The following is a 22867-nucleotide window of genomic DNA, read 5'->3' on the forward strand; positions in this document are numbered from 1 at the left end:
AGAGATCCAGATGGAAGATACCTAATCTTAAAAATGAGACTTCTGGGAAGCAAGGTGTACAACAATATATGGACCAAATGATGCTAAAGTTAATTTTTAAAAAATTCTTAATTATGCTAGAATTTCAATGTGAAGGTATAATGATCTTTAAGAGATATGAATGGAGTACAATTAAAGGTAAAAATTCCATGGTTTTAAAATTTTCAATTACAATGAATAGCTTCACAGATAAAGCGTTCTTTAATACTGCAGACTCCTCAGATAGCCTTTGAAAAACTACTAGATTTGACTGGTTGTGACTTTCGGGGTCTGACTCCACAAATCTACAAAATATTGCTTACTAATACCAAACCGAAGATACTCTACTATCAACAATCTTGGAACAGAGACTGTGTTACAGAACTTACAGAAGAGCACTGGTCAGAAATTTGGAAATCTGCTTTGACCAGTTCATCATCTCGTCATATGAAGCTACAGAACTTCAAGATTTTAACTCGATGGTACCTAAGCCCCAAAAGACTTGCTTCAGTTTCCTCATTGTATTCCAACTTATGTGCAAATGTATCGACATTCCCACAGCCTATTCCAACTTATGTTGGAAAGGCTGTGGGAATGTCGGTACATTTGCACATTGCTGGTGGCAATGCCAACTAATAGAAGCTTTCTGGAGATAGATTCTTGAACACAATAAGCACATTACTGGTTGCAGTGATTTTGTTGCTATCAATCCCTCTGAGCCTGGTGCTTCATCCTGTATTTTTATTAAATATTTTATTACTTTATATAAATTCATATATTTTATATATTATTTTAACTTTTGTTGTTAAACACTACCTTGGGCTATTTTACTATTTTATTTCAGTATTTTATTTATTTCATTGCCTAGAAACTATTTAGCTTTTAATTTCTAATGATTAATTGTATTTAGATAAGGAGTCATGAGTTGAAAAAGAGTAATAGCTGACTCTTCCCTGAGTTGATTCAGCATTAGCAAAGACAATTGGATGAGATGTTTTATGTTGCTCCTGTTATCTCTGTAAGTGCAAAAAATACTTAGGAAATTCTGGAGAATGATGTCCCTGCTCACCCTCCCTTCTTTGCCATTTGAAGGTAATGGTAATTCTGTATCTTCAAAAAAACACATTGAAGTAGGAGGTAAGAACCATCAAGACTCTGATACTCCTCTTTACTCCCAAATTAGAAGACTCTCTCTTTGCTCCCAAATTTTAATTAAACAGATCTTTTTGATTGTGCAAACTCTGGAAAAAATATACAAGAAGTTAGACTTGGTTACTGGTAAATAACCCATTAAAAACCTTCATATAATAAAATTGTTTGTATTTATCAGTTTCTTAAAGCTCATCAACTGCTCAAACCAAATGGGAGAGAAGTACTATATGGAGCCTGTATTAGGATCTCAGCTGCTTTAGCTAGGCTAGAGGAGGTGTAATATTTTTATGTCTTCTGTACCTGAAGTAAAATTTAAACTCTTCTTGTTGAATTGTGGATTGTGATACCTTACATGAGCTTTTAAAATGGATTCAGTTTGAATCCCATAGTCCACTTTGAGATAAATGAATGGAGGATAAACTGTTGAGTTTAGGATTCAACTTGTTGTCCTCTTCTGATATACCCATTATTAGAAAGAAGGTTTTGGAATCACTGAGGAGACTAGAACAGGTTATTGATTTGGATGCTAGATGTTGTTATCCCCCCCCCCCCTTCTGGGACTTTTCAGCCCCTCCTTTTCCTGTTTTGCTGAGTTACTTTGCTTTTCTAACAGTCCCTATTTTTTTTCTTGTTTTAGAGTAAATGCTCTACCACTTACACAACTGTTAGGCCACTGCAAGGATGTCAGCTGCCCCCCAAAGCTCTCCTTGTGGTAGAACTGTAATTGAAACTTCACCTCGTTTTGCATTTATTTGTTACTTGTATTCATTTGTCTTTTAGCTGGCAATGATAGATGTGCTTTGTCTGTGCCCTAAGAATTAGACAGGCTTTTGTTAAAAATATCTCTGAGGTTAAGTATTAGTGGTGCTTGCTTTATTAGTTTTGCTCTGGAGCACATAGGTGTCTTTCTTAAAACAAGAACAGGAACATACTATACACACTGATATAGTTCAAAGTCCTGCTCCTTTTATTAAAATGCCTTCCTGAAACATTTTGTTACAATATAGCCCCCTATTACCTTCGTAATCTAGTTTTTTTTCCTGAAGAATATCAATATTAGCTTCACAGAGAAATGTAATTGATTGTAAGAGATGCAATCAATAGAAGGGCTGGAACATTACATCTCTATTTTTAGCCACTTAATGGTTTGCTTTTAGCTGAAAGGGCTGCCTTTTATGCCCTGCCTTGTTTTTATAACTTGATCATTGATCATTTTTAACTTTTTATTGTATTATTTTATTTTGTGAAATACCTTAAGCAGATCTGAGAGGTGGTATACACAGGTTTTAGATAAATCAATCTTATGATAATGGAGACTACACAGTGAAAGTCAGAATACCATCAAGCAATATAACTGAATGTTGAGCATATTATGCCCAACACTCAAAATAGACAGTGACCAAAAATTACATGAGACACTCAGTATAAGAGGGTAGCTGCATTAGTCTGCAGTAGTACAGCTAGACTTAAGCCCAGTACCACCAAACAGACCAACTAGAGCAGGGTTGTCAAACTCATTTGTTATGAGAGCTGGATCTGACATACAGGATACCTTGTCAGGCTGTGTGTGTCATAAAATGTAATGCCAGGTAGTAGAGATATAAACTTTATAAGGGACACAGAAAAACACAAATATTTTTAACTTAAAATAAAACATGCTTGAAACATTAGCATTCTTGCAATGTTTTGGTTATTTAACAGTCTCCTGCTCTGAATCATTGCACCAAAATCTGGAGACAATGTCTGTACTATAGCAATCTTGTGTATGCTGTTCAAGTTTTGTTCATGTGTACTTCTGTAAGTTACAAACCTATTTCTCATTTATTGAGAATCATTACAGAAATTGACCATTCATTTCAGTTAAAAAGGTAAAGGTGGTCCCCTGTGCAAGCACCTGTCGTTTCCGACTCTGGGGTGACGTTGCTTTCACAATGTTTTCACGGCAGACATCTTACGGAGTGGTTTGCCATTGCCTTCTCCAGTCATCTACACTTTACCTCCAGCAAGCTGGGTACTCATTTTACCGACCTCGGAAGGATGGAAGGCCGAGTCAACCTCGAACCGGCTAACTGAACCCAGCTTCTGCCAGGATTGAACTCAGGTTGTGAGCAGAGCTTAGGACTGCAGTACTACAGCTTTACCACTCTGCACCACGGGGCTGTTATATTAATTTCAGTAATGAATGCCAATAAATGAAATGTAGATTTGTAACTTACATATGCACACCTGAACACTTGAACAGCATGCACAAGATTGATCTGTGCCCTAGGATCCTGGGGAAAACATGAAATGGCTGGGCATTGTGAGCTTTTGTACATAAATTACTATGTGTGCTAGTCAAGAACATGTGAAGGCACCATGACACAGACTGAGGGTTGTGTGTTGGTCTACAAAACTACAATCTTCCCCAGAAAAATAATTGCAACTCCTATGAGATTGTGCAAGAACAGAGTGACAGCCACGTATAGTGGTCAGTATCAGCCTACTATCTGGGAAGCCTAGGTTCAAAATCCCCTGTCTACAAAGGAAATGTGCTCAACACACTCAGCTAAATCCACCTCACTGGCTTGTTGTCATTCCTCATCTAAATAGTTCACATTGCTTTTCTATTGAGAAAGACTTGATTTTGATGACATGAATACAGTGAGAGGGGGAGGGAACCTAGCTGCACCCAGGAAAGTGCTGGCAAAAAAAGCTTCACTCACACACACAGCTCTGTGTCTCTCCCTCTCTCTGCAAGCCCATTGGAGACTGGAGGCGACAGAGGATAATAATAATAATATTTAATTTGTATCCCGCCCTCCCCACTGAAGCAGGCTCAGGGCGGCTCACATAGCATAACATAAAATACAAACATTACAATAATAAAAGCACACTGGTTACATAACAAATTATATATTACAGTTCACATATATATTATTACATTAAAACCATCTAATTAAAACCATCAAATTCAATTCCAACAAATTAGTTTGGTGCTACAGTCTTGATGTTTCCATCTTACAATTTTATGTGACGATGGTACAATAGGTTCCACAGTAAGAAAAAGCCAGCTGAAAGAGGGTAGTCTTGCAGGCTCTACGGAACTGGGTAAGGCTCCACAAGGCCCGCACCTCTTCTGGTAATTGGTTCTACCAGTGGGGCGCTGTGATTGAAAAGGCCCTTTCTCTTGTAGTTTTCAGTTTGGCCTCCTTCGGCCCAGGGATTGTCAATAGATTTTGCAAACCAGATCTCAATACCCTCTGGGGAACATACGGGGAGAGACGGTCCCTAAGGTAGGCAGGTCCTTGGCCATATAGGGCTTTAAAGGTAATAAGTAGCACATTGTAATGAATCCGGTACACAATTGGCAGCCAGTGCAGTTCCCACAGCCTCAGCTGTATGTGCTACCACTTAGGGAGTCCCAATAACAGTCTGGCTGCCACTTTCTGCGCTAGCTGCAGTTTCTGGGTTCAGCACAGGGGCAGCCCCATGTAGAGAGCATTACAGTAGTCTAACCTCAAGGTGACCGTTGCATGGATCACTGTTGCCAGGTCGTGCTCCAGGAAGGGAGCCAACTGCCTCACCCGCCTAAGATGAAAAAAGGCGTATTTAGCAGTGGCTGCTATCTGGGCCTCCATTGACAAGGAAGGCTCCAGTAGTACTCCCAAGCTCTTGACCTTGCGCGCCATTTCCAATGGCGCACCATCAAAAGCTGGTAGGGGGATTTCCCTTCCCAGGCCACCACGGCTCAGGTAAAGGACCTCTGTCTTCGCTGGGTTCAACTTCAACCTACTCAGCTTGAGCCATCCTGCCACGGCTTGCAACGCTAGGTCCAGATTTTCTGGGATGCAGCCAGGCCGGCTGTCCATCAGTAGATAGAGCTGGGTGTCATCAGCATACTGGTGACAGCCCAGTCCATACTTCCGGGCAATCTGGGCAAGAGGGCGCATGTAGATGTTAAACAACATCGGGGAGAGCACTGTCCCCTGTGGCACCCCACAATTAAGTGGACGCCTCTGGCACAGTTCTCCCCCAATCGCCACCCTTTGTCCCCGACCATCAAGGAAAGAGGAAAGCCACTGCAAGGCCAGCCCCTGAATCCCTGCGTTGGTGAGGCGGCAGATCAGTAACGGATGGTTGACATATTGAACGCAGCCAATAGGTCTAACAACATCAGCACCGCCAAACCACCTCAATCCAAATGCTGCTGGAGATCATCCACCAGGGCGACCAGCACCGTCTCTGTCCCATGGCCCAGGCGAAAGCCAGACTGGTGGAGATCTAGGACGGAAGCGTCATTCAGAAAACTCTGCAACTGTAAAGCTACTGCCCTCTCAATAATTTTGCCCAAAACGGGCAAATTTGAGACCAGCAGATAATGTGCCAATTCAGTTGGATCTGATGTAGCCTTTTTCAGGAGAGGGTGGACCACAGCCTCTTTAAGAGGCGTTGGAAAAAGTCCCTCTAAGAGGGATCTATTTACAATGTCCTGTATAGGATACCTAAGCTCTCTCTGGCAAGCTTTAATTATCCAGGAGGGGCACGGGTCCAGATCACAAGTTATTGGGCGTACAGTAGAGAGGATTCTGTCAACTTCCTCCAAGCTGAGTGTGTCGAAACAATCCAGAAATCGACAAGAAGACAGGCACAGGACCTCGAGTTCACATACTGTATCCAATGTGGCGGGGAGGTCATGACAGAGCGACGCAATCTTATCTGCAAAAAATTTCGCAAAAGCCTCACAGCCTATCTCTAATTCTCTAGCATTTGGCCTGCCTTGCAGCAGTGTTGTAAGATTCCAAATCGTCCTAAACAATTGCGCCAGGTGCGAATTTGCAGACGCAATCTTGGCCGCAAAATAAGTCTTCCTTGTGGTTTTGACTGCCATTTCATAGGACCTCTATAAGATGTTCTAGTCGCTTCGTCTTGAGTACGCCGCCATTACCTCTCTAACCGTCTGAGTCCTAGTTTCAGCTCCGGGGTATACCACTAGGCCAGCTTAACGCAAAGGCGCAGAGGGCATCAAGGTGCGATCTCATCAATGACTCTGGAGAGCCAGCCATGCCAGGACTCAACCAGATCATAAAGAGAGTCGCCAGGGGTCCAGTAGAGCCATTTGAAACTGCTCAGGGCCTATCAGACTCCACGGGCAAGCCAAAATAAGCTCGCTGCCCAAATGGGCTTGGGGTGGAACATCCACACAAGCCTTGAGGGCAAAGTGGTCCGACCATGGCACCACCTCCTCAGTAATATCGTCCACCAAAACCCCGGCCACAAAGATCAAATCTAACATGTGCCCCACATGGTGAGTGGGCAATGTAACAAATTGGGAGAGTCCCAGTGTCACCATGGATGACACTAGGTCCATCGGCTGACTAGAGGTCGCGTTGTCACCATGGACATTGAAGTCGCCCAGGATCGCAAGTCTTGGGTACTCCAATGCCCAGCCTGTTACGGCCTTGATCAGGGATGGTAAGGCGCTGGCTGGTGCGTTAGGTGGACAGTACACCAGCCAAATCACCAACCCCTCCCCAACATCCCACGCCAGACCGGCACATTCAATACCATTGATCTCTGGGGCCAGGAGAGCCCTAAAGAAGTAAGCCTCTCGTATGAATAGAGCCCCCCCTCCCCCCCACTTGCTAGTCCATGATTGGTGAAAGACTGAGTAACCCGTGGGAACCTTTTGGGAGAGGGCCACAGTGTCTCCCTCTTGCACCCAGGTCTCAGTCATGCAAGCCAGGTCCAAGTCCTGCTTGAACAGAAATTCTCGGAGGACCAAGGTCTTATTATTTATGGACCGAGCATTGCATAACACCAATGGCGGAGGCAAGTAATTCAACCTGGCCCCACTACCTGTCACCGTTGGGATGGGACACAGACCGGAAGGTGGACGAGCACCACCTTGTCTTGGCCTCCTTCACTTATATCGATGTCTGTTCCCACCGTCATACCTTCCCCTCCCCAGGAGTACTGGAATCCCCAGGCCTGTCATCTCCCACTGGTCTCTACTTCAGCCTCAACCAATGTAGAAAGCACACCCTGCAATTAATTAATTCCCCAATCCTCTCCATCCTTGCCAATCAATTCCCTTAATTTACCGACCTGCCAATTCTAAAAGTTAACCAACCAATTAAGCCCAACCCACAATCTCCCTTTTAAATTAATTAGCTAAAATACTTAAATTAATTCTAATGGCATTACTAATTATAGAAAACCTCCCCAACAATAAAACACCCTTAATTAATTTGCCAAAAATCTATCTGAAAACCAATCAATTCAACAATAAATTTCTCTATAAATTAGTTAACTAAAACAATTCATCAATTAGCAGTTAAAATTCAATCTTTATAAATTAGCAGTTCGGAGATAGTTGGGTAGGAGGTAGATGTTGTAGCAAAATAAAGTGCTGCTGTGCTCCTATAGTGCAGATGTTGTGCAAATATTCCCGAAGTGCGGTTGTGCGAAAAGCAGGGTCCCCAGTTCTCCAAAGTGTGATCATGCAGTGAGGTGCTGAGTGAGGTTTTCAATTTTTTGTCCTTTCGAGCGAAGTCTTTAGCCCGTCAACCCCTCTGCGCAGCCTGGCAGACCTGGGGGGCGGGGCAGAGTAAAGCCCCCCCCCCCCGCGCCTTCCTGCTGCACAAACAAGGACACCAGGAGCTCCACTAGCTCCACTCATGGTCAGTGCCCAGGACAGCTGTTTATAATATTCCCTGCCCGAGTCAAAGGCACAGTAGCACAGTAGCAGCTGACTGCCATCTCTGGAGGAAACGCTGGTCGAATTGCAGCGAGCCGAATGCTGCATCCATGGGTGCCCTCCACTGCCTTCCTAGTGCCTGGTCTGGTGGTCCAGCTGCCACTGCTGTCTTCTCTCCGATGCTCCACTTGCCACATGGCCCACTCGGTCCCTCTCGACCTCGCCTAGGCCACAGTCACAGCGGCCTTCCACGTCAGCGCCAGGCCCGACTCACCAAAATGTAGGCTGTTTCTTTGTCTCTCTGGGGAACTGGAACCCACCAAGTTCTTAAAACTTTTGCCCCGCACCTTCCCCTAGCAGCATATTACTAGGTCCACCATTAGAAGCAGCTGTAGCAGGCATATGCTAGGTGCAAAAGTTTCAGTTTCAGAAGCCCTAGCACCAGAGCTCCTGCCTCGTCGCCATTTTGGCCAGGATGAAGCACGTGGCCTGGGAGCACTTGGCAGCCTAGCATCTTCCCTCTGCCAGAGACCTTATTTTGAGCCAAAGCCCTGGCCAAGCCCACCGGAACTGTGTTCCTGTGCATTCCTGTTCAAACCCCCCCTTGCTTGTTCACAATAATTGTCATGCTAAGCTTTTTACTGTATATATTCAAATCCATGGCTATTCCCCCCCCCCCGCAAAAGCATGCAATAAAAAGGGTATAATTTTAAATGTACATACAACTTACAGTTACATCCAATAATAAAAAATCTTTTTGCATATAACATTCTTGGGGGTCATCTTATATCCAGGTCGTCTTCCTTTCAAGTAAATATCGTACAAAGACCATATGATCAGTTGCATATCTATTTTACTAAACAGAAACTGAAGACTTGTTGCACAATTTTAATCTGTATACTAAAATACTTATGTTGCAAATTCTAATGATACTTCAGCAACATTTTGTACACCAAACAGCCTAATGGCTTGTTTTAAAATTAGATTCCAACTACAAAATACTGCATTCTTAGTACTTGTAGAACATACTTCAAAAGATGTCTTCCTCCAGTTTTTTACAGGCTGATAATACACTGAAGCAAGGTTGTTGCAGAAAAATTCATGTATATTATCTAACATGTTTAATTAACTTTAACTTTACTACTGGATCAGGATTATGATTTAAATAAGTCTTAAGACAATAGCAACCTGATCTTCTTAACTATGATAAAAGAACATGTCAAATTTAATTACAACATAGTACAACTATATAAACTTGCTCAGTTTTTAAACAATCCAGTACTATTAACATAAGGGGCATCTGATCTAAAGGAGGATTTGGCCATTTTAGTTTAAACCAAGCGCACATTAAATCCAATTAATTAATTTTAGTACTTTAATATGCATCCATTGCACAAGTCTTCTAACAAGAAAAACTGTATGACTTATACACCGTAAATGAAGCATCAGCCTTCTGTAAAACATAGTCATGAATACCTTCATGGTATTTCAGGAGACTAAAGTAACATATACATGGAGAATCTAGGAGTCCAAATAACACCAGCTAAAGAGGATTTCAGAAATGGAGTTCATAGAATGATCCTGTCCTCAGTTTACATTTGATGGACATAAAAGGATTAATCCTAAATTACCTTAAAGCAGCACAGCGTTATGTTCTGCTGGAAAGAATTAGAGGCACAGAATACCTCTTTAGTCCTCTGAATCCCAGAGCTAGAAGGCAACATCAGGGGAAGGCCTTGGCCTCTATGCTCTCTTGGTGGCCATTCAGAAGAATTGGTTGGCCACTGTGTGAGACAGGATGCTAGACTAGATGGACTACTAATCTGATCCAGCAGGGCTCTTCTTATGTTCTTAGTGATGAAATTCTAATGGACGCTCAGGAGTCGGTCCTATCCAATTTAGCCATATCATCACATATACAAAAAGGTAACATGACTCTCAACATTTTACTCAATCAGGAAAGAGCCACGGATTGTCCCCAGCCTCTGTCAATTCTCCACAGCCACAATGGATAATGCCAGCCAATTCAGGAGACCATGTGGCAGACGTATATGTGGCAAGGAAGTCTCAACCTCCTATCAAGATGTGTGAGACCCCACTTCCCCCATATCTACAGTACTGTGAGCTCATGAAGTGACTTTGGTGATTGGGGCACTACCCACAAAAATACATGCAATGGCTAGGAAGGAGAGAAAATAAAGGCAGATGTCTTTTCAGAAACTTTACAACTCCCACAAAATTTCCGACAACAATGCCTAATGCTATTCTCAACTTAACATGCTATTTACACAGGGAAGAACACACCGCGCCCCCAAAAAAGTGCAAAGCAACAGAGGCTCCTACTTTGCACTTGGGCTCAGTGCTGCCTCCTCCAAGTGCAAGCAGCAGAAACAATGCTGTTTACACTAGGAGGAGTGGTCCCCTCCAGCCCAAAGCAGCACAGGCTGTCCTTCTGGCTATAAAGTATCCTCCTGGACTGCAGCTCTTCCATGGCTGCCATGGTAGTTGCTTTGCACTGTTTGGCTTGGCACCACCAGCTCCAAGCCCAAACGGTGCAAAGCAGTTACTGCTGTGACTGTAGAACAGCCTCACCCCAGACTCATGCTGCCAGGCATCTTCTTGGGTTGCAACTCTTCCACAGTTGCTGTGACAATTACTACACAATGTTTGGCTCGACCTTGCCTGCTCCAACCCCAGACAGCACACTGCACCTTATCACATTCATTTTGGACCTGAGAGCGAATTTCCCTAAGGTTTGGCTGTGGAATCACCCTCCATGGGTTCAACAGTTCCAGGGCAAGTACGATCTTGCCCCATAGGGCTCTAGTAACTGACAGATGCTGAATTACTCAAGAATCATTATCCCTTCCAAGGGTATCTCCTCTCCTTTTTGCCCAAAATGAGTTAGCTGTCTGCATTCCTGTTGGGAGGACAATTGCCTACACATGCATTGTGGTATATATTCATGCTCAGTGACAGGCCTACAGCCTGGCCCCATGCCTAGCATAGGCCTAGAGACTGCCCTTGCATTTTCAGGCCTAAGGGGGAAAGAGGGAAAGCTGAGGGGAAGAGAAGAAAATAAAACTGGTGCTCTATAGAGGATACCTGGGTTGTGCCTGTTATATGGATTCTTCCATTTTGCTTTCCACAGTCATGTACTGCTACCTGCAGGCAGTACCAGCCACTGAGGTGCTATTAGAGCTGCCAGCTCCAGGTTGGGAAAAACCTGGAGATTTGGAGAGCCTAGGAGGATTGGGTCTGGGGAAGGACTTCAATGGGATATAATGCCATACAGTCTATCTTCCAAAGTGAACATTTTCTCCATATGTACTGCTCTCTTTTGCCTGGAGATCAGTTGTAACCCCAAAAGATCTCCAGCCACCACCAAGAGATCGACAACCTAGGTGCTGTGGAGTCCTTGAGCCCTTAGGCTCTCTCCCACATGCCCATCTGCACCTCTGGAAAACATGTGAGGCTGACTGCAGAAGATGCTGGTGGAGATCTAGTGCTATTGAGCAATCCCTTATTGCTGGGATTCACACCCACCCAAATAAATCCTGTTCCTTCCCATTTAGGCCATGCCGATGCCTGGTTTAGATTGATTCACAGATATGTCTCCCATTTCTCATGTAGCTTAAGAGAAGTGATCAAAGCTTAGTAACAATCAGTAAACCTGAGCTATAACTCTGCTAGAAATATGATAGTTGTTGATCTCAGACCACTGTGCTTGTTCAGTAAAGGAGTTACTACATGCCTTAATTGAAAAATCTGAGAAAGTAGGGATTTAATCCCCCTTAATTTATGTATAATTTCCACATAACTCAACATTTGCTGATTTTCCTTTTTTTTGTTTTTTAACATAACCAATTTACCATTTCTCCAAGCACTAAAATCCCTTAAAAGTACATTAAACAACACAGAAATGAAAAGTTAGGGCTTAGAAATTATTTAGCTTTATACCACTGAAAATACAGAACTTATAACTAAATTATTTACCTCCTGCCCTCTTTGTTGGAACCAGATCAGATGCCTTAACAATTACAATTCAAGATCAGTGTGTCTGCATCCTCCACATACCACACTTTCCTATTTGTTACTTTAACTGTAGTGTAGAAGTTTTATACTGGGCAGCCCCAAACTATGTCTACTAATAAAGTGATACACTGTTTTCAATGGTACCCTGGTGGATTTATCCCCCCAAATAAATTTTTGTATTAATTTTTCCCAGAATGTAAATGTACCTGAAATCACTCCAAGAGGCATATTCATAAACCAAAATAATACTTTGGGTAATATATTTATTTTTACAACAAAGATTCTTCAAGCCTGGAGGCTAGTAATGTGTGCTAGCACATTAGCTTTTTTTCTAGTTCCTCAAATACAACTATATTCTACCAGAAGATCAAGATATTGTTGCATCCAAATATCTAAGAAGTTGCTCACTGCATGGCAAAGTGTTTTTTTTCTATATTGCTTCTGAAAGCGACATATTAAATCCAATCCTCATTTCAATCAATTCACCTTAACCTGTTGCCCAACACCAAATATATGTATTAAATTAATCACATCTATAACTGCAATTAGTGGCCTGCTTAATACTGCTTCATAAGGATGGATTTTAGAAGAATAATGACCAAACTGTATTCCATGGATTAATGGGCAAATATACAAATAAGCCATTTTCCCCCACCTGTTAAGGTCCTTGGGTTTCTTCTACTCTGGGCCAAATGAAAGATGTTTTGATGTCTGGTTAAGGCAGGGTGATAATCAAAATGGGGATAGTAGTCCATAGCACTGCATTGCTTCAGAAGTAATATTACAGTTGTAAAATTTCCAGAAAATTTGAAGCCATGGGAAAAAACTAAAAAAAAAAAACCCACAATTTTTTGAAAAAACTGAACCCTATGCAATACTTACTGTTCTACCAACCCTAAACTAATTTTACTGTTTTAATATAAAATGCATCATTTATAACTTATTTAGCATAAAAAATTGCAGTATCTGACATATATATGCAATTTAGGGAGCTGTTCTAAACCTCTTTATTCAGACGTAAGTCTCATATGGGACTAACTCTCAGGAAAGTGTCATTAAAATGGCAGCCTTAAAGTTATAAATGCCTTAGTTTCCAACAAAAGCAAAACTGCAAATACACCAAATACTTAAGAGCAAACTGCAAGCTGATGCACTCTATCCTCTTTGCACATCTCTCTTTTTCTCTCTTTTTGTTTTCAGAATTTTTCTCCAAAGCTTTGGTAAAGTTTCTGCCCACCTCTTTCTGATCTTTTTCCCCCTTCCAGCAAGGTAGGACAATAAACTACTTTTTACCCAATCTGTGGGTATATGTGTCACAGTGGTCTAAAGGAGAGGCGAAAAAGTCAAGAACAAGGTCAACCACAAATCAGGTTAAAAGGACAACAGAAAGCAATGACAGCCTGCATGGTTCCCTCATGAAGTTTAGGTACCGCAGGTATAGAAATGCATTTTAAGAGTTGTATACCCACCTTACCTTTCAAAGCATTTCACACATTCTAAAATGGAAAATATTTCATTTTCCACTGGAAAAACTGGGGGGGGGGGGGGGCAGTCTTGGGAAAGTCTTTTTTCAGTCTTGCTTCCATTTTTTTTCTGGACCTTCACATTGCTCAGTGATGCATACATACATGTGACATCAGCAAACTCCATACTAATCACAGAACAAAAATACAGCTATCAAGAATATGGGAAAGAGTGTCAGTATTGCTACAGTAGGGTTTGTTTAGGTATTGCTCCTTGGTATACTACAGGATCTTACGTATACTGCCAGATATAACTCTGGTACACTGAAACAACATGAAAACCACTGTACTTTAAATCCAAGTGCTCTCATTTATTCTGGTAGAGAACTGCACGTTATCTTAAATTGTAAAAAGAAAATTCAGCGGGACATGCTTGAAGTATTGAAGGACTTGGGCATTTATGTATATTCATATGAAATCAAACCAAGGGCCCTGAATTAGGTTAACAGTAGCACATAGGGGTGGGTATGGGCCAAAAAACTTGAGGTCCTTATGGGACCCATAGTTCACTGTGTATTTTTGTGTGTCTTCCTTGCACAGGGGCCATGCTAATCTCTGTATGGTTCCAATTTTAGTATATGTGCTGCCAAAGCGAGCACTGAGAGTTCATGGGTTTCCCAGACCACAGCCCATGAACTTTCACAGATTTTAGCCATTAAATGGACCAGTCTGGGGTCCATAGGTCCATGACCTTGGTGGGCCCTGGAGATCTGTTTTTACAACTGATCCCCAGCTGGCAGAAAATAGCTGTTTGGGAGGGTGGGCTCTATGGCATTGTACCATGGTGAGGTCCCTCCCCAAATCCCACCCTCTCCCAAACCAATTTTACAAGTAACTTTTCTTAGTGTTAGCAGTCAACAGTTTTGCCAACTACACAAAATATGCAACCACAGCATTAATTTAGAACAGGGGTGGGGAAACTCCAACCCGAGGGCCGTATGCAGCCCTCGAGGTCACTTGGTGTAGCCCTCGGGGATTGCTGGCCGAACCAAACCATGTGGAAGCCTCTCTGGGGCCTGGCTGGCCAGCGAGGATTGTGGGGCCCAGCCACGCTGTGCAGCAGCCTCCCCAGGGCCAGGCAAGGATCACAGGGCCCAGATGTACTGTGCGGCAGCCTCCCTGCGGCCTGGCTGGCTGGCCAGAATTGCTGCAGGGCCTGGAAAAGTTACTGTCACAGTTCAGTTTGCACTTGATTATCCCAGATGGTGTGCCCTAATATGCTAATGAGTGTGTGACCTAATATGCTAATATTAGAGGATGTAGTAATATTAGAGGATGTTGTTAGCCGCCCTGAGCCGCCTAGGCGGGGAGGGCGGGATACAAATAAAATTTATTATTATTATTATTATTATTATTATTATTATTATATGCTACTGAGTTCCTGCTGGGCTTTTTCTACAAAAAAGCCCTGGACCTATGCATTTGCCTAGGGTGGCAGACGGTGTGTGTGTGTGTGCCAGATTAGGCTCTCCCTACATGACTTGAAATAGAAAAACAATTGTTTGCATTAATTTCTTCTTCCTAGGTCATGCAGACAATAGGGAATCAGGCACAGTGTTAACCCTATAATGACTGGAACTTTAGAACATTGTAAAGGACATACAAACAGATACATGAATCATTCTCCCTTGGCGGAGCACTGTTTTTTAAGTTGATCGTTTTTATGGCCTGCAAATGATGTTATAAATATCCATATGGCCCTTGGCAGAAAAAAGGTTTCCCACCCCTGACTTAGAACTTCAGTGTATTAAGACACCTGTTCTGTTGTCACCATCAGAAAAACAGCACACACATATATCCCTGTAGTTGGAAAGCATTTTGAATATCTAAGGAGCATTCCTTCTTTACCCCATATATAAAGTGTTGGAAATATGTATCTCGCTCCTAACGCAGAGACTTGAGATTTATGGAGCTGAAAGAGTTTTGTCTGGAAATGTCCCTGAGAATGAGCAAGAAAAATCAAATTTTAAATAGCTAGATGGTTTTGCAAAAACTCATTTTAGAATCTCTTGAGGCATATGAAATTCCTGAATTGCACACTCTTAAAACTGCAAAAGAAATGTTTGAATGCCTTAAAAATAAATATAACAAAACTTCCATAACCACTAGTCATGATTTAAAGGGCAAAATATTTGGTTTTCAAGTGCAAGAAGGGGAGAATGTGACTAAACATCTGAAGAAACTTATGTGCATGCAATCCAAACTACAGGAGCTTGGTGAGGCTACTGCAGAAAGAGACTTAATCTCAACTATATTGAAAGCTTTACCAAACAGCTACAAGCCAATTAAGATGATTTTGAAACTGCAAACAGATTTGAGTCCGGAAGGCCTGTTAAATGCTATCAAGGAGGAAGCAGCCTTCAGATCTGGGGACAAGGACACTGAAACTGTCTGATTCTATGTCTGCTTAAAGCCTGAAACCACAGTATAGGAATAAGTCAAGAAAAGATATAATATACTATAGATGTGGGCAAAAAGGACATATTGTGAGATATTGTAATAATCAGAATACTGCTGCTAGAAAAAGGAATGTTGAAGCACATGTTTCAAATGAGGGAACATGGGCGCCATCTCGTGGCCATAGAAATTTTTAAAGCAGGAATTTTCCAAGCCACATGGCCCAGGTGGGAACAAAGAAAGGAACAGAGAAAGTACCATGCATGTTAATGTGAATTTTATTGGTGAAAGAGGAAGATTTTGATTGATAGTGGATCTTATATGCATATCTGTCGATACAAGGGCATGTTTTCAGAGTTGGATGAAAGTCAGAGATCTGAAATGATAGGTGCCAACCAGAAACCCTTACAAGTTTGTGGTGTGGGTGAGATCAAAATGAAACTGCTTACTACTGATGGAGATTTAATGCCAGTAAGACTGAAAAATGTAGTTTATGCACCTGAATCAACTGAGAATTTACTTTCAAGCCAAGTGCTTATAAGAAATAATTATGCTGTATATTTTGATAAAGATGAAGGTGAAATTATTCAGAAGAATTCTGGAATTAGTTTTAAACTGGATGAAAGAAATGGAGCTCATTAAATTATGGACTTAAGTGAAAGGTCCGATGCTGCTGATGTTGTGGAAAAGACTGTTTGCCAGACTGAGCCAGAAAGTGTGACCATAGGAGATGTGTTTATGCTTGGCATGTAAAGTTAGCACACAGAAGCATGCAGAGTGTTGAGAAGTTGCTAAAGGACTGTGGACTTGATGGTGTGCATTGTGATAAATCCAAGGAAAGATGTGATGTTTGTCTGAGAGCAAAGAAAGTGCACCTTGCTTCAGTAGAAAAAGCAGTGTGAATAATGAAAGGTTTTTGGAGACAATATTCAGTGATATTATTGGGTCTCTAACAGCCTCGATTGGGAAAAATAAATATTTTTCGGTATTCACAGAAGCAAAGACAAAATATAGCACTGTCTATATGCTCAAATCAAAAGATGAGACTTGATAAATTTAAAGAATATGTTGCCATGGTTAAAAACAGATTTGAGCGTGTACCTCAAAGCTTGTTGACAGATGGAGATGGTGAATATTGCAATAATGAGTTTAAGAAATTTCTGAAAGCAGAAGAGATTGAACACAAAGTGACTGTCCCATACACTCCACAGCAGAATGGGAGTGCAGAGAGACTTAATCGTGTGTTACAGGAAATGACCAGAGCAATGCTGATGCATTCTGGATTACCTAAAGGCCTGTGGGCTGAAGCTGTAAATACAGCAGTGTATATTCACAATAGAATACCTTCAAAAGTAACAGGAATTACTCCATTCCAGGCTTGGTTTGGCAAGAAGCCAGGACTTAACCATATTAAAACTTCTGGAGCAAAAGCCTATGCATATGTTCCTAGAGAAAATAGAGGGAAGCTTGATGCAAGGACTGAGATTGGATTCATAGTAGGATATCCCTCAGTGGGAAAAGGCTACAGAGTCTATGATCCAAAACTGAATAAGACTAAACATTGTAATGTTGTGCTTGTGGATGACAGCAATTTGCCTAGAGCACCCTGTGTACCTGAATATGATCCTGAGGTTACTGATGATGCTTCTGAAGATTGGTATAGATGGTCACCTGTAGTGACCACCGGTGAACCAGCAGGTCTACCTTCTGAAGACTACTGAACCAGAAGGGGAAATGGGGACTGCACCACAGGAAGCGACAGAACCTCCACTCATTTTAAGATGATCAGAAAGGAGCACAAAAGGGCAACCACCACAGAAATATGGATACTGTGACACTGTGAGATCTATAGAGACTGTGAAACCTAAAGAGGAACCCAAGAGCTGGAAACAAGTGTGTGATCTACCTAATGAAGAAAAGGAGAAATGGATTCAAGCAATGGAACAAGAGATACTATCCATTTATGAAAAAGATGTATGGACTCTTACAAAGCTACCTGCAGGAAGAAAGCCTGTTGGATGCAAATGGGTCTACAAAATAAAGTACAAAGATGATGGAACTATAGACTTGCACAAAGCAAGGCTAGTAGCCAAAGGCTATGCACAAGAATTTGGAATTGATTATTCAGAGACTTTTGCACCAGTTATCAATAGTGCTACACTATAGTGTGGCATCATCTAGAAATATGCTCGTAGAGCACCTAGACATTAAGACAGCGTTTCTTAACGGTGAGCTATCAGAGGAAATCTATATGGAAATACCTGAAGGTTTTCAAGTCCCTGGCAAAGAGAACTGTGTTTTCAAACTCAACGAAGGACAGTATGGTTTGAAACAAGCCGCAAAAAGTTGGTATGACAAAATAACTGGACTACCACAGCAACAAGGATTTGAGAAAGGGAAAGCTAAACTCTGCATGTACACAAGACTCAAAGATGGAGAATATCAATACATTCTGGTTTACGTTGACGATTTGGTTGTGAGCTGCAAGAACAAAGAGGGCATTAATGACATTGTTGAAAAGCTGAACAAAGAGGATGAAGTCAAAAGACTTGGAGATATTAAACACTATATAGGAATACAGATTGAGAGACTCGAGGATGGAACCTTTCAACTGTGCCAAAGACGAAAGATTATGGACTTTATAAAATCTCTTGGCATGAGAGACTGTAAAGAATTTAAGATACCTTGAACCTGCATACCTGAGAGCTCAGGGTGGCCAACCACTCAAAGACATTGGAGAGTACAGAGAAGCTATAGGAAAACTCCTGTACCTGAGTAAAACTACCAGACCTGATATTACAGCTGCTGTCGGAATACTGAGCAGAAAAGTAAGTTCACCTAATCACCACGAGGCAGAGAGTTCAAGGAGGAGGAGGAAGTGGTCTTCCATTAAGCATGTGGTTCTCAATGTGTTAGCATGTAGTTCTTAGAGTTTGTTGTTTTATCTCCCAGTACCCTTTCCCTGTAGAAATAAATATGTTTTTGCTTTTTCATGTTAAATGCCTCTCAATGATTATTTGATCCAGTGATCCATTGCACTGTTTGAGAAACAGAAATAGAATTTCAAACAGAATTCCCTACCATAAAGAACGGCCATATGAAAACAGACTTAGAGCATTATCACTGCTCAGAGTCACCCATTAAACACTGCAAGATATGACTGATTCAGTAACTCACATTAAACAAGAATGAGAAAATCACTATTTTAAACAACTAGGTTTATTTAATTTAATACTTAATAAATCTTAAGTCATGAACTAACAAATATGGAGAGGGAGAGATTTAATTCATTATTAAGATTCATTTGTCAAATGTATTACCCAGCATAGTGTACTGGTTAAGAGTGGTTGACTCTAATCTGGAGAACTGGGTATGACTCTCACTCCTTCACATGAAGCCCGATGGGTGACCTTGGGCCAGTCACAGTTCTCTCAGAACTCTCTGAGCCCCATCTACCTCAAAGGGTGTCTGTTGTGGGTGAGAAGAAACGAAGGTGATTGTAAGCTGCTTAAGATTCCTTAAGGTAGAGAAAAGCAGGGTATGAAAACCTACTCTTTTTATTCTTCTGTCCCTTTATGTGGACATGATACATTTATGTAGGGAAAACATAACATTTGGCTGTCATTTTCTTGTCTCATAGAATATTTATGTTTCTCAAAATATTTAGTTCTACCCAAATACAAATGCCTTAGCACAGTTATGTCTACCATCCACCAATCCAGCTCAATCCAGAGTCTCTTCTCTATTTAAGTATTTATATCCCAGTTTTCTGTTCAATGGGGGCTCAAAATGGCTTACAAAAATATACAAGCACAAATATAATCAGACAAAGCAATTAGTAACAAAAAGAAAATCCAGTACAACACCAGGGAAGGTCCAGGATCCAACTGGGCAAAGCTCACTCAAGGCCACAGGCTGTAAACCACAAGCAAAGCACCCTTCAGCCTTTGCTACATGGTCTGCACCAAAAATCTTATACTTCTGGCTCTGGAGTCTGTGGAAGTCCAAACAATTGCCGGGAGAAGGTAATAGGATGTGTGAGGGTTAAGAAATTGAGTGCTGAGGAATCAACAGCTTGGATGGTCTGCCTCATTATAATTTATAATAATAACTTTGTAAGTTAGGTAGCATATAAAATGTATCTTAAGTAGCCTATAAGAGTACTAATTTATCTATTAATGATACTTAGCATAAAAGCCTTAGTTTTCTACAAGCAAAATTGTGATGAGAAAAAAGTACTGCAAAATGTTGCACCCTATCCTGTATTTGTACCTTTAATTCTTTCCAAGAGAGGTAGTTGAAACAATGCATACTGTGACCTTCAAGCAAGATTGCTTGCATCTGACTGAGGGAGGTGTACCACTCTTGCCTTGGTCTCTTAACTGGCAAAGACCAAACATCTGAGTTATGGATTTGCACCTGGGAAATAGAGGCAGAACTATCTGCAGTAAGTTTCATTTCTCTCCCTCTTGAAAATCACATGCCTAAGCAACAGAGAGAGAGAGAGAGAGAGAGTGAGTTACATCATCTCTCAGGCTTCTGATTGGTTCAACCAGGCCTGGAGTCTATCAGAATCCTTTCTAAGTTAAGTTAGCTTTTGCCTCTGTCTAGTTTGGTGGCCATCTGGCAGGAACAATGTCAGTAGTTGCCCAGCTCAGCCTTGCTTGGTATCCATCATAAATTGCTGTTCCCTTGTGGACTAAGGCTCTACCTTGTCTCTGAAGACCAGAGCTCTTGATGCTGAACCTAACAATTTGGATTAAAACTGGTAACTCTGATTACGGTACTAGCTAAACTGGATATCCATATATTCTGTTGCACAGGAACAGTTCCAGCCAGCTTGGCCAGGGTTCCAGCTCAAAAAAAGGCCTCTGGCAGAGGGAATGCAGTTGGCAGCCACGTGCTTCCAGAGAGTGTGCTCCATCCTCTCTGCTGCCTCCAGCTTCCAACAGGCTTGCAAAGAGAGGGAAAGACACAGAGCTCCCCCCCAAGTGCCCCCTCCTGGGAGAAGCTGGGCCTGCTGCTGCCTGCTCCACCGCACGTGACTCTCTCTGGTCATGTTGGGGACACATGAAACTAGGTCTCTCATCAGGCTGTGTGAGAACACACATCCATGAAATGCAGCTGATGGCACTGTACTGTTTGGTGTCAATATGCTGATAGTAACCTACTGAATGGGCGACATCACTTCCAGTGACATCAGAAGATATGGCCTAATATGCAACTGAGCCCCTGATGGCTTTTTCTCACCTGTTTTTATCCCTTCACAATTTTGTCTTTTAAAATATTTTTGCACTTTAAGAAATCAATTACATTTTAACCTGTTGTGGATTCTTATCTCTAATAACCTCAAAAGCCTTGGATCAGACCACCGATTGGATAACATTTTAGTTTTAGGAAACTACCTTGTAGGGCTGACTTTCTTGTTAATTCCCCAAGAAGCCAGGAAGCTTGTATTTTCACTCCTGTGTCACTGGGAATAGTCAGAAAAGACTGGCGGCAGATGCCTCAGGCTAGAGTGAGAATTAGTCTCTCTGGTATTGTATAACTTTGTTTGCCTTGCAGGGGAGGCAGCCTTGAAGCAAGACAGAGCAGCCCTGCTGCCCCTTCATCTGCCACAGCAACCTTTGCCTACCCCTCATTTAAAAACCCCATTGGAGGGGCAGGGACAGGGGGGCAGCCTGGGGCGGCAAAAAAACAGCACCCACCCATCAGTCCATGGAAAAATTGTCTTCCACAGAACCGGTCCCTGGTGCCAAAAGGGTTGGGAGCCACTGTTGTACAGTCATTGACACCATATTGGGGACTCCTGGTGTAATGGCTCTGGTTAGTTGCTAGCCTATGCCTCCCACTTCACTCTTACAAGCTACAGTAGGGGTGATATATCACAGTCTCACAACTTTGATAGATCCAAGTAGGCAGCCATGTTGGTCTGAAGCAACAGAACAAAGTAAGAATCCAGTAGCACCTTTAAGACCAACAAAGTTTTATTCAGACTGTTTCCAGACTAAATGTTTTTTCAATTTGTTAATCACATTGTTTTGCCATTGAATTCTTACTTTGTATCACTTTGCATGCTTAGCCACGCCCACCAGCTATAAGTAGCTCTGCTCACTGTACCCCATTCCATTGTCTGAAGAAGTATGCATGCATACAAAAGCTTACATTCTGAATAAAGCTTCTTTGGTCTTAAAGGTTGCCACTTTGTTCTATCACAACTTTGAGTTTTTAAACTCCAGGGATGGTGAGCTTACTTGTTGCCCCTCCCTGTTACCACAATTGAGACTGCAAGACCAAACAGTCAAGGAATATTGCAAAAGGTCAGGCTCAGAGTATTTAAATATTTTTCAAAAATTAATAAAAACAATACATATAGTCTGTTGAGACTGAGCAAGGGTACAAAGAAAAGGTGAAAATACACAATTCGCTTTCCCTAACTCAGTATTTATCCTAAATGAGGTTTAAATAGGAGAGGGAAGTATTTTTTTTTAATTGCAGTAATTTAAATTCTGTATTACCTTAGTTCTCATTGTTGGGACTTCATCCACTGTCACTTGCCAAACAGATAAGATGAAGTCACTAGGTAAAAGTTTAGATCTTCATGTCTTGCAGTACATCCACAAAGAGGAGAAAGATCAAACAGAGCCTCTCCTCTGTATCCAGAGAAGTTATAATCTCCCCCTCTCTTGGAAGAGTCCCCACTCCTCCCAGTCATTCAGCCCTTCCTGCTTCAAAAGGAAGGATTTACTATTAGCCATTTGGCTCTAGCAGTCTCTGTCCCTTGAGGTGCAACATTCTATCAAGGTGTGAAAGGATAAACCATTGCCCTACTTTCACCAAAACATTAGCATACTTAAGGTGTAAGGCATTCTATGCCTGGAGCATCATGGCTCATCCCCTCCTGCCCTCCTCCCTGTTAGCTACTAGTTTGCAGCCAGCTTCCAGCCCTCACACACAATGCAGTCACAAAGAATGACATATGGGGCTGAATTCTTGAGGGAAGGACATTTCTCTGCAATGCTGTGTATATGACCTAATAATGACCTAATAATGTGGAGTTCTT

At 41.9% G+C, this 22867-nt stretch overlaps 1 protein-coding gene and 1 non-coding gene across 2 annotated transcripts in view; both read right to left on the bottom strand.

Annotated features, from left to right (window-relative positions):
* The window catches only part of SMURF2 (SMAD specific E3 ubiquitin protein ligase 2), a 126037-nt gene that overhangs the window by 89398 nt on the left and 13772 nt on the right, over positions 1–22867 (bottom strand). The window lies entirely within an intron of this gene.
* On the bottom strand, positions 13903–14006 carry LOC132582023 (U6 spliceosomal RNA). The gene has a single exon (XR_009556158.1). It is a non-coding gene; the product is annotated as a U6 spliceosomal RNA (small nuclear RNA).

This window comes from Heteronotia binoei, chromosome 13 (genome assembly GCF_032191835.1).
Source record: "Heteronotia binoei isolate CCM8104 ecotype False Entrance Well chromosome 13, APGP_CSIRO_Hbin_v1, whole genome shotgun sequence".
NCBI lineage: Eukaryota > Metazoa > Chordata > Lepidosauria > Squamata > Gekkonidae > Heteronotia > Heteronotia binoei.